This window comes from Capricornis sumatraensis, chromosome 5 (genome assembly GCF_032405125.1).
Source record: "Capricornis sumatraensis isolate serow.1 chromosome 5, serow.2, whole genome shotgun sequence".
In the NCBI taxonomy this organism is placed as follows: Eukaryota; Metazoa; Chordata; class Mammalia; order Artiodactyla; family Bovidae; genus Capricornis; species Capricornis sumatraensis.
In genome coordinates, this window is record NC_091073.1 from 101,961,189 (window position 1) to 101,974,278 (window position 13,090).

Below are 13,090 nucleotides of genomic sequence, written 5' to 3' on the forward strand. Positions count from 1 at the left end.
CCCAGCTCTGATTGTCTTTGTCAGCGAGCTAAATGCTACCATGTTGTGCCACTTGTATTTCGAATTAATTTGTATTTGAGGAGACCTTTATCTCTCTTACTTCTGATAGTCATTTTAGGTTATTATACTTTATACCTGTCACATAGGACCCTGCAAAATAATTCTGCTTTCAAACTTTGGGAGTGCTTAGACTTAATCATGTCTCTGAGTGTGAAGACACTGACAGCATTTAACAATACCATTTCTTCCAAATGAACTGGGATATTTATGTGCTAATCATTTCCAGTGGCCTGGGCTCTATCGTAGACCATTTCACAGGCAAAATAAGATTGATGGGCCCAATCTGTTTTCAGCTTGGTGCTTATTCGCACCATAAATCTACCACTCAGCTGGCAAGACATCATCAGAAGACTCCTGACTAGTCAAACATACGTGTTAGGTCAGCACTGCGATAGGCTCGTCTGATTAGAGATCTTCACTGCATTCTGTCATCTTTCATATCACTCTTGCTTTATGTTAACAAGAACTACTGAGCAAACAATAAAATCTTCTGCAATCTGAAACTTGAGTGAGGAGAGAAACCTTATTGTCTGTTCTAATCATGGCTGATGAACCCGCATGGAAACAGTACAGAAAGCACAGATAGTTACCAAACTGTACCAATGCCTAAATGCTTGTGCCCTAGTTGTCACCTGTGACACATGGTAATGCTTTGCTAATGATGGAAACAGACAAGGCTGCCCCTACAGGGGGTCTTCCCAGGTGGCTTAGTGGTAAGGAGTCCACCTGTCAAACAGGAGACTTAGGACACACAAGTTCGATCCTTGCATCTGGAAGATCCCCTGGAGGATGAAATGGCAAACCCCTCCAGTATTCTTGCCTGAGAAATCTCGTGGACAGGAGCCTGGTGGGCTATAGTTCATGGAGGCAAAAAGAACCTGACATGACCTAGTGACTTAAGTCGGAGAAGGCAATGGCACCCCACTCCAGTACTCTTGCCTGGAAAATCCCATGGACGGAGGAGCCTGGTAGGCTGCAGTCCATGGGGTCGCTAAGAGTCGGACACGACTGAGCGACTTCACTTTCACTTTTCACTTTGATGCATTGGAGAAGGAAATGGCAACCCACTCCAGTGTTCTTGCTTGGAGAATCCCCAAGATGGGGGAGCCTGGTGGGCTGCCATCTGTGGGATTGCACAGAGTCGGACACGACTGCAGTGACGCAGCAGCAGCAGCAGCAGCAGCAGCAGCAGTGACTTAAGCAGCTGCAGCCACTTCAGGAATTAGCAGATGGGATCTAGGGCTGGCGGGAGAGGGTTTTTCTGGAGAACAAAATACAGTTCCTCTGAGTGCTGACCATTGCACCACACAACTCAAACACACTCACACAAACACACACACATTCAGATTTTATTTTTAAATAATTATTTAAGAATATAACAGTAATGAACATTAGGGCATAGACTTTGTGGAAAATAGTCTGCTAGTTTCTCAAAATGTTAAACATAGATTTACCATATGACCCAGCAGTTCGAATTCTAGGTATATACTGAAGAGGAAATGTATGTCCACAGAAGACTTATCCATGGGTGTTCATAGTGACATTGTTCATAATAGCCAGAAAAAGTGGAAGTACCCACATGTTTATCACTTAGTAAATATATATGTGTGTTATATACTTACAGTGGAATGAATAGCCATAAAATGAAATGAAGTGCTGTACTAATAAATGCAATTCCCCAGTGGCTCAGCGGTGAAGAATCTGCCTGCAACGCAGTAGCCGCAGGAGATGCAGGTTCGATCCCTGGGTCAGGAAGATCCCCTGGATGAGGGCGTGGCAACCTACTCCACTGTTTCTTGTCTGGAGAATCCCATGGACAGAGGAGCCTGGCAGGCTCTGGTCCACAGAGTTGTAGAGTCAGGCACGGCTGAAGCGACTTAGCACACATGCACTGGTAAATGGTACAACGTGGATGAACTTTGAAAACATTTTGTTAGGAAACCAGGGCCCCCAAAAGTAAGGTTGGAACTCCAGCTTACATACGAGAATCTCTGAGTTAGGTATACCTGACTAGCCACAAAAATATATATAATAGATGGAAGATAATTAAAACTAGAAGAGCTGTTAAAGAGTGGAAAGAGAAAAAAAAGAATCAATGCAGTCTCCTGCTGTAGCCTTAAAATAAAGGGAGTTGGAGGATAATGTCACTAAGATAGGAATGTTCCTCACCGATGGTCAGTTAAAGTTCCCTTGTGCCTTATTGATCAACCATTAAAAAATCTGCCTGCAGTGACTGTGGGTCCTTTGGCAATTGGCTCCTACCTCACATTATGCTCTTCTTAGAGCACACATCTCAAACTCCATTCCAGAAACAGTCGGGCCTGTTACTTTCTTTGACTTAATGCTCATGAAGCGCTCCAGGTGAACACGTTTTATAGATGGCTCAGGATGAGTTATTAATAACCTTAAAAACTGTTGTTTCATTTCTCTTTGTTCCTTGGCATCCCAACCTCCAAAACCTCTTCTTATTTATTGTTAGGAAGATAATTAAGGAACTGGTGGGTTTGTTTTTTTTTCCCCTCCTATTTTAAACTAAGAGACCACCCCCCAAATAACAGATTATTATAAATTTCACTGGTTACCTAGGAGCAGGAGTATATTCAGTTCTTGAACTACAAAATGTGATTTTTTACTTTTTACTAAGAATCATTTCATGATCTTTAACTGAAAATCTAGGCGAGATTGTCTTAACTTGAAGCAACTTTGCTTCCCAGTAGCCTGCTCCTGGTGAAACTGAAACTGAAGTCGCTCAGTCATGTCCGACTCCTTGCAATCCCATGGACTGTAGCCTACCAGGCTCCTCCGTCCATGGAATTTTCCAGGCAAGAGTACTGGAGTGGGTTGCCATTTCCTTCTCCAGGGAAGTTTCCAGAAAATAAGTTAGTTCAATGCACAGTACTGTACCATTCTTTGTGCTTCAAAACACATACTATTTATCCTCACAATCACCCATCATTGGGCAGTCCCTTATTTAGATGGTTCTTTCCCTACATAATACCTTATATACCTAGTGAGTGACTCTAGGTAGAACCCAAAAGGACTTCCCTTTTCCCTCTGGTCTGAGGGATCTGGTCCTTGGAATTTCCTTTCTTTCTTTCATTTCTCATTTTTACTCCCAGTCAATGACTGCCCATGCTTCTGACAGGGAAGAATGGCATCCTGAGAGATACATATCATTCCTATTTCATTATAAGCTTTGAGGACCACAGGAATCCACCAGCATCACTTGCTTTTCTCACAGGGTTTGCCATGTTCATATTAAATTATAGGTGGTTGGAAGTCAGAGAACTCCCGGCCGGGGTCCAGCCCTGGTGGATCCAGGGTAATTCGAAGGGGAGACGGAATCGGCGTCCTAGGAAAAAACTTACTTAATTACAGATATAAAGAGAGATTAGTAAAGAATAGTGTAGTAGGAAAATTAGTGGAGAAAAAGAGGCTGAATAACTTGGTTTATGTGGTATACCAATAAAGCTTCGAGACAAGAAGCTTGTACCACCTACGTAGGCCACCGGCGCCCACTTGAATATCGGAGGGTGCCCCGCCTTGGGCTCTCTCTCGCGTGGAACTTAAATGCCAGGGCAGAATTAGCAGGCCTGGCGAGCACCCACGCTCCAGATGGGAATTCAGCCAGAAAAACGGAGAACAAGAAAGAATGACACGGGGGAATCAGTCTTTCCAGAAACTGATACCATTTTTTTATTTTTCAGGTTTGCTTATATACTTTTTGTTATACATAGGGATGAATACAGAGTCATGTGGGGTCAGCAGACCTGACCCTTGTCAAAATCAGGTGCTTCATATAAAATTATACAAAGGTCTTAGGGGTTTTACATCATCTTCTGGCCATGAGGCCTGCTGACATTTTATGGCCCTTTCTGATAATGGTCAGTCAACCAGAAAACTTATATTTTCCAGGGGTGATTTTTTCTTAACCAGGCGCCACCCTCCAAATAAAGTTGCATTCCTATAGGGTGAGGGTGTAGTGGGTTACAATCAAGAAAGGAATTTACTTAGCCTAAGGTTTAACGTGATTAATCTTAAAGGTTAATACTTATTTTTCCTATATGCTAGTTACATTCATTATAAGAGCAGGGAATATGGAGATTTAGCAGCAAATATTGGCTCAACAAATGAAAAACCCTTCACCAATATAACTTCTAATCAACCCACTATACTATACTAATAATTTTCTAACTTCTCAAAAGAGTCTGTATTTAGAAAGTTTTAAAGCATGTCGTGCCTCTCACGGTTGGGAGGCTGTAAACAATCACATGTGGCCATACGAACCTGCTCAGGAAGGCTAGAGAACCTTCAGAGGAGTTTGTAAGTTGAAACACTCTTGTCACGCCCAGGAATTTTTATTAACTGGAGCTGCAAGTTAACTCCTTCTCCAAGAGAGGTGGTGGGGGGTCAGCCCCCTGTAAAGTCAGAGGTATAGGTGAGAGCATAAAACAGTAAAGTAGGCAGACTCTGGTTTAGCGGGTAGATGCTCGGGAACAGGGGGTTTCCTGAGGCTTGATCCCGCCTTTGCGTATGCCGAAGCCTCCTTCCTCATGACCTTTGCCATGAGCGGAGTTCCTCATGCTGGCTCCTGGCAGGCAGGAGGATGTTTTTCATGAGTATTAGCCCAGAATTTATCCTCAGCATTTTCAAAAATTACACAGAGCAGGAGAAATGGAGACAAGGGTATGGTATGATTGAAATGTACTAACAGTGAAACTTAAATATTCTTACCAAAAAAAAAAAGTGAAGTTAGAGATGTGTTAATTATATAGATTGGGCAAATCCTTTCATGATGGACACATAATAGATCAGATTCTTATGGTGTATATTTTAAATATCTTATGGTGTTAACTGTATCTTAATAAAGCTGAAAAGAAAAAGTATAGACAAGGTTTTAAGTTTAAAAAAAACCCTTCATTTACATATTAGGACTGCTCATTTATTGTGAGACCTTTGAGACCCTTTCATCTTCCCCTTTTCATTTGTTGCTAAACTTAAAAATACACAAGACAATATATGGGTCTTAAATGAATAGACATGTAGAACTGACGTGTAGTAACAGTTAAAAAAATAATAATAAAAAGCACCAACAGCAGCAAAGAAGGCTTATTGGAATTGTTTGCTTAAAAGGAGAAACAGATTTTTAAAAAAATGAGTTTCTGTTCATGGTTAGGCATTAATACAAGCAGACTGTACAAGTTCTGTCCTCAAAGGTATCAACCCTTTCTTGTCTTTCTGCCTTCATGTCCCTGGACCCCCAAGGAGCCATCAGGAGTAGTTTGAGTTTGGAGGGGTTATGATATCCTCTACTGGCGAGTCCAGAGAGAGGGGGTAAAGTAGAATTCCAATTCTTGCTTTATCAGGAAATGTTGTTTCTGGCCTCAGGTGAACCATTAAATGTCTTTCCCGTGAAACATTTTCTGCATGATGGTTTTATCCATAGAATGTTGTTTTTCTCAAGCTTCACTTACATTTTTGATCAAGAGGTTTCTTTGTGCATTGACTTGGATAACCAACTGTGATATTTATAGTGTTGATTACATGGAAAATGCATTTTGTGTGTCAAGCTACTGTAAGACCAGGGTTTGTTGCTGTTTAGTCAGTTGTTAAGTTGTGTCCAACTCTTTTGCAACCCCATGGACTGTGCACAAGGGCTTCCCAGGTGACTTAGGAAAACATCCACCTACCAGTGCAGGAGCCAGAAGAGACAGGGATTTGATCCCTGAATCAGGAGGAGCCCCTGGAGGAGAAATGGCAACCCACTCCAGTGTTCTTGCCTGCAAAATTCCATGGACCAAGGAGCTTGGACGGCTGCAGTCCACGTTATCATTGTTGTTCAGTTGCCAATTCATGTCCAACTCTTTTGCCACACCATGGACTGCAGCCCACCAGGCTCCTTTGTCCAAGAGATTTCCCAGGCAAGAATACTGGAGTGGTTTGCCATTTCCTTCTCCAGGGCATTTTCTAAACCCAGGGATTGAACCCAAGTCAAAACCTGCATTGCAGGCAGATTCTTTACCTCTGAGTCACCAAGGAAGTCCCTTAAGAAAAAAAATCAGGACTTGCTGTTCCCCTATTTTAGAATTTTCCTGTGTCTCTCATCATCTACATCATTTGTTTCAACCTGTGAGTTTCTTGGAACTATAAAATGTTAAGCACAGGGGACTTCCCTGGTGGTCCAGTGGTTACCAATCCACCGTGGAACACAGGAAACGCAGGTTCGATCCCTGGTCGGAGAACTAAGATCCCATATGCCTGTGAGCAGCTAATCGCACGCACCACAACAAAAGATCCTGCGTGACACAAAGAAGGCCCCACCTTGCTGCAACTAAGCCCTGACGCAGCCAACAAAGACCCTTTAAAAAAATATTAAAAACATCGTAGCATACATAGTTGGGAAAAAATTGTTTGAATTCTGGACTTAGCATGTGTGTGACCTTGAGCAAGACACATCTCCCAAGCCCCCTGCTGCTGCTGCTTCGACACTTCAGTCATGTCTGACTCTGCGACCCTCTGGACTATACCCCTCCAGGCTCCTCTGTCCATGGGATTCTCCAAGCAAGAATACTAGAGTGGGCTATCTTACAGGGATACTATTATTACCCCTCCCTTGACCTTATTCCTACACCCTGTGTAATACTTTGTACCTGTCTTAATTGTGAACCATGTAACATTACAACTAGCTAGGAATAAAATATTATTGAGCAATGAAATATAGGTAAGCCATTGACATAACTTATGGTTGGAATAACTAATTTGTTTCTATTTCGTAGATTATCTTCTACAAGTAATATTTTAAATGAATATAGTTTTTTAGCACTTTATTGAAACATGGATTCCTCACTGAGTATACTTCATGCAAAACACAACTGCTTGTTCCTGTGTGGTTTGTACATAGAATTCAGTCGGTCTGAAAGAAATATTCTTTATCATTTTCCATTTTTCATTTGCTTATTCATATACTTTTTAATTGAAGTGTAGCTGGTTTACAATATTATTTTAGTTTCAGGCATAGTAGTAGTAATAGTGTTAGTTGCTTAGTTGTGTCCAACTCTTTGCTACCCCATGAACTATGGCCCACCAGGCTCCTCTGTCCATGGGATTCTCCAGGCAAGAATACTGGAGTGGGAAATGTGTGAAGAGAGTAACATGGAAACTTATATTACCATATATAAAATAGATAGCCAATAGGAATTTGCTGTGTGTCTCAGGAAACTCAAACAGGGGCTCTGTATCAAAGTAGAGGGGCAGGATGGGAGGGAGGTTCAAAAGGGAGGGGATATATATATACCTATGGCTGATTCATGTTGAGGTTTGATAGAAAACAACAAAATTCTGTAAAACAATTTTAGTTCAAAGGAAAAATAAATAAAATTAAAAAAAGAATACTGGAGTTGGTTGCCATTCCCTTCTCCAGAGGATCTTCCTGACCCAGGAATTGAACCCAGGTCTCCTGCATTGCAGGCAGATTCTTTATTGTTTGAACTATAGGGAAGACCAAGTTTCAGGCATATAGCAAAGCAGCTTATTTATATACATATATATTTTTTCAGATTATTTTTCATTATAGGTTACTATGGGATATTGAATATAGTTTCCTGTGCTTATTCATGCGTTTATTTAATAAACATTTGCCAAGTGCCTATTGTGTACCAGAAATTATTTTAGGAACAAGGGTTGCATAGTCTGTAAAGTATTTTTGCTGATAATTATACACTAGGTAAGAGTTGAGTCCAAAAGATGATCCTTTCCTCAAAGTGGCTTATTGCCTGTATTTTCCTCCCAGACCCAATAGCAGCAGAATATCATCGCCAATCTTGATTTTCTTGACTTGTCCATAATGTAAGTCATTTGAGGGTAAGGGTAAGTGTTTTATCTTTGTGTGCGTCTTAATCTAGCACTAAACATCAATCACACATGCAGACCCTTGATTGGTGGTGCTGAGAGCAGCAACAACAGCATGAAGTCATAGAGGTAATTTGTGCTTTAAGAATAGGTACTTTCTAAAGGACTTAATCTTTAAAAAGCCCTCTTGTGACAGCTGTGAATTCAGAGAACTCTGAGACCATTCATCTGGCTCATAGAACCAATTTGAAACCCTATTTATTAATGCAATCAGGAATTCCATATTTTTTGTACTGTATGCATGTTCATAATTCTTAGAAAGTATTTATGAAGCAAAATATTTGCTGTAAAAATGTTCACCTTCGAGTCATAAAAAAGAATGAAGTGATGCCATTTGCATGGATGGACCTAGAGATAAACATAGAAAGTGTAATAGATCAGACAAAGACAAATATATGATATCACTTATGCATGGAATCTAGGAAAAAATGATACAGTTGAACTTATTTAGCAAACAGACACTCACAGACACAGAAGACAAACTTTTGGTTACCATTCAGGATAGAGGGGTATAGGGGGACGTGTTGGGAGAGGTAAATTAAGAGTTTGGGATTAACATATACTTGTGTGTGTGCATTCTCAGTTGTGTCCACCTCTTTTTGACCCCATGGACTGTAGCCCTCCAGGCTCCTTTGTCTATGGAATTTTCCAGGCAAGAATACTGGAGTGGGTTGCCATTTCTTATTCCAGAGGATCCTCCCGATCCAGGGAGTGAACCCACATCTCTTGCATCTCTTGCATTGGCAGGTGGATTATTTACCACTGCACCACCTGGGAAGCCCCGACATATACACACTACGTGTATAAAATAGGTGAACACCGGGGACTTACTGTTCAGCACTGGGGATGATAATTCAATATCTTATAATAAACTGTAATGGAAAAGAATCTGAAAAAGCAACCCAGGGATCAAATCCAGGTCTCCTGCATTGCAGGCGGATTCTTTACCAGCTGAGCCATAAGGGAACCCCGCGAAAGTGTGTGTATATATATTTGTATAACTGAGTTACTTTGCTGTACACTTGAAACTAACATAAGAGTCTCAATTATACTTCAAATTTTTTTTTTTTAAGTTAACCTTCATGTGGTTCTTTTCTATGTGGAAAGGCCAACTTTAAGTCCAAAACACATTATAAATGTCAGGTGAGGCATACTGTTTTCTGTGGCTCAGCAACAATGGCTATCTAATGCTATACTATCTTCATCTAATCTCTTGGCACAGAGCATTTATCATTTTGACATCTATACATTTAATGTTGATTTTTTTAAGTTGTTTGTTTGGTTGCACTGGGTCCTCCTGGCTGCATGAAGGGTTTCTCTCGCTGCGGTGAGCGGGGCTGCTCTTTTGCACAGGCAGTACATGGGCTCCAGAGTGTTCAGGCTTCAGTAGCTGCAGAAGGTGGGCTCTCTAGTACAGGTGCAGTAGTCAGGTTGCTCAGGCTTAGTTGCTTCCAGGTTTGTGTTATCTTCCTAGATGGGGAATTGAACTCATCCATAGTCCCTGCATTGGCAGGTGGGTTCTTATCCACTGTGCCACCAGAAAGTCCTAATACTTATTCTTTTTAATTGAAAAATGAAGAGAAAGACTGGTTTTCTTCTGTAAGTATCCTTAGCAATTGTTTCAAACTTTCAGTGCAATGCTGTTGACTCCAAATTAAGACAGACATGTTTTTATTGATCTCACAAATGATATTGACTAGTACGGTATTGCCTAAAGGATCATGGATAATAGTTTTTGAATTTGAACCTTTTGTACTTTTAGTGTATGTTCCTGTGTGTATGTGATCATTTATATCCTTATCTGCTTAGTAATTCTAAAGGGAAAAGTAGCTAATTGTTTATTTGAGATGTACCAGGTGTCAGACACTGTACTGAATGCCCAGGAGTACATTATCCTACTTCTTAAATCGTTGAAAAAGTTTATTGCAATCTTTGTTTTATAAATGTGAAAGTTGACACTCCGAAAATTCGAGTGTTCTTGTCACCCTTAACACTAGTAATAGGTAGATATCTGGAGTCTGACACAAATCTTTTTGATTCTTCCCATTGTACCATAGTCCTCTCTGCAGGAACCTTTCTTTCCCTTTCTTTTCGAGATCTTGGTTTTCTATTTTATTAACATGACTATGTTTATTATAAACGACATCAAAGTCTAGCTGAAAAGAAGTTTGGGAGCTAACAGCTTAGAAGTAGACGGGTTCTTAAAGAAGGGCCTAGCTAAGACGCTGTCCTCCTGAAGTCACTGGGTGGCCCTGGCGGCTTTTGCCGGTCAGCCACTGTCCTGCCTGTTAGGACCAGGAACTATGACGAGGGCATCTCGCCCCCTTCGTTCTGCAGATTATGTGTTCTGCTTGTAGCACGGTTGTCAGTTCCCCGGCCTCTCCAGCCATCCGTCATCTTTCTGCATTTTCCCTGGTGCCTGTCACCTGGCCTGTGACAGCGGGGATTAGACTGCGAGCATAATGAATGGAGGAGGAGGAGATGCTCCGTCCTTCGACCCCTGCTTTTCTGATGTTTGAGCAGCATGTTCCCCAAGAACGTTCATGACAACGGCTCCCAGCTTCCTTGATGACCAGAAGGCATGTGAGGAGAGGTGGTGGGTTGTGTCTCTTGTTCAGAATATTGAAAAGCTAAACGCCAGAGGCGAGAGACTCACAGACCATACGTTTCTTTGGCCAGGGCCTTTACTTTTGGTTCTGACAGCTTTATTTTCAAGACTATTATCACCGGGTTTGTGCTGTTTATTAGTAATTTAGTAAGCTAGATTTGGACTTGTAGCCTGTAGAGAGGAAATCACATCAAATACAGTGTTGATGACGCTTGGTGATGGACCTGGAAAAGTCTACAGAGGTCCTATAGATGAAATTTTGGTTGTTGGTGGAGGTGGGGGGGGGGAGTTTTTCTGTTTTCTTTTTCTTTTCAATTCTGCCCAGTCTCTCCTTTTTGATTAGTTTAACCCTACTGTGTGAATCAGTAATAGTCTTTATGTAGCTAACAGGGATTTAGAGGAATCAAAGCAGGTTGTCTCTTGATGTATTGTCATCATGCCTGTATAGTCCCAGTGAAATCTTCTTCACACCAACATTTCTAGTGGCTCCTGTGCCTTGTTTTTGGTGTCGCACCTTTGTCTTTTATGTGGATCCTCATATGATGGTCATCAACAAATATTGATTAGGCACACCTACCATTTATAGCACTTTGGGGGTACAGAGAAAATTGCTGACACGTGTTATGTTCTTGGCAGTTTATGAAGGACTTGCACATAATACTTTCTCATCTAATTCTGATAACATACTACTAAGTTAGGGCATTGTTTATCCCTTCATTCATTCAACAATATATTTTTTGTAAGTACTTTCTGGGATGTTTACATTCCACACGGGGAACAGGTTACATTAGAATTAGAAAACAAATGACCGTAACAGGAGACTTACGTTAAGGTTGAAGTGAAGTGAAGTGAGCTCGCTCAGTCGTGTCCGACTCTTTGCGACCCCATGGGCTGTAGCCCACCAGGCTCTTCCATCCATGGGATTCTCCAGGCAAGAATACTGGAGTGGGTTGCCATTTCTTTCTCCAGGGGAACTTCCCGACCCAGGGATCGAACCCGGGTCTCCTGCATTACAGGCAGGCGCTTTACCCTCTGAGCCACTGGGGAAGCTACGTTAAGGTTATATGATCTGTATTATAGAAAGTCACTGTTGGGCGTCCCTGGTGGGCCAGTGGTTAAGACTCTGGGCTTCCAGTGCAGGGGGTGTGGGTTCCATCCCAGGTTGGGGAGCTAAGATTCCACATGTCATGGAGCGCTGCCCCCCGCCCCCTAGAAAAAGGCACATGGTAATCCAAGTCTGTACCCCGACCAGGAACGCTGAAGAGGCTGAGGTTGAACGGTTCTATGAAGACCTACAAGACCTTTTAGAACACACACCAAAAAAAGATGTCCTTTTCATTATAGGGGACTGGAATGCAAAAGTAGGAAGTCAAGAAACACTTGTAGTAACAGCCAAATTTGGCCCTGGAGTACAGAATGAAGCAGGGCAAAGGCTAACAGAGTTCAGCCAAGGGAATGCACTGGTCATAGCAAACACCCTCTTCCAACAACACAGGAGAAGACTCTACACATGGACATCACCAGATGGTCGACACTGAAATCAGATTGATTATATTCTTTACAGCCAAAGATGGAGAAGCTCTATACAGTCAGCAAAACAAGACCAGGACCTGACTGTGGCTCAGATCATGAACTCCTTATTGCCAAATTCAGACTTAAATTGAAGAAAGTAGGGAAAACCACTAGACGATTCAGCTTTGACCTAAATCAAATCCCTTACAATTACACAGTGGAAGTGAGAAATAGATTTAAGGGACTAGATCTGATAGACAGAGTGCCTGATGAGCTATTGATGGAGGTTCGTGACATTGTACAGGAGACAAGGATTAAGACCATCACCAAGAAAAAGAAATGAAATAAAGGAAAATGGCTGTCTGAGGAGGCCTTACAGGTAGTTGTGAAAAGACGAGAAGCGAAAGGCAAAGGAGAAAAGGAAAGATATAAGCATCTGAATGCAGAGTTCCAAAGAATAGCAAGGAGAGATAAGAAAGCCTTACTCAGTGGTAAGTGCAAAGAAATAGAGGAAAACAATAGAATGGGAAAGACTAGAAATCTTTTCAAGATAATTAGAGATAACAACATTTCATGCAAAGATGGGCTCAATAAAGGACAGAAATGGTATGGACCTAATAGAAGCAGAAGATATTAAGAAGAGGTGGCAAGAATACACAGAAGAACTATACAAAAAAGATCTTCACGACCCAGATAATCACGATGGTGTGATCATTCACCTAGAACCAGACATCCTGGAATGTGAAGTCAAGTGGGCCTTAGGAAGCGTCACTACAAACAAAGCTAGTGGAGGTGATGGAATTCCAGTTGAGTTATTTCAAATCCTGAAAGATGATGCTATGAAAGTGTTGCACTTAATATGCCAGCAAATTTGGAAAATGCAGCAGTGACCTCAGGACTAGAAAAGGTCAGTTTTCATTCCAGTCCCAAAGAAAGGCAATGCCAAAGAATGCTCAAACTACTGCACAGTTGCACTCATCTCACATGCTAGTAAAGTAATGC

General features: G+C 41.6%; 1 protein-coding gene and 1 non-coding gene across 2 annotated transcripts in view; one reads left to right on the top strand and one right to left on the bottom strand.

Annotated features, from left to right (window-relative positions):
* The window catches only part of EXOC4 (exocyst complex component 4), an 816,431-nt gene that overhangs the window by 340,757 nt on the left and 462,584 nt on the right, over positions 1-13,090 (top strand). The window lies entirely within an intron of this gene.
* TRNAY-GUA (transfer RNA tyrosine (anticodon GUA)) lies at positions 11,552-11,623 on the bottom strand. Its single transcript has one exon. It is a non-coding gene; the product is annotated as a tRNA-Tyr (tRNA).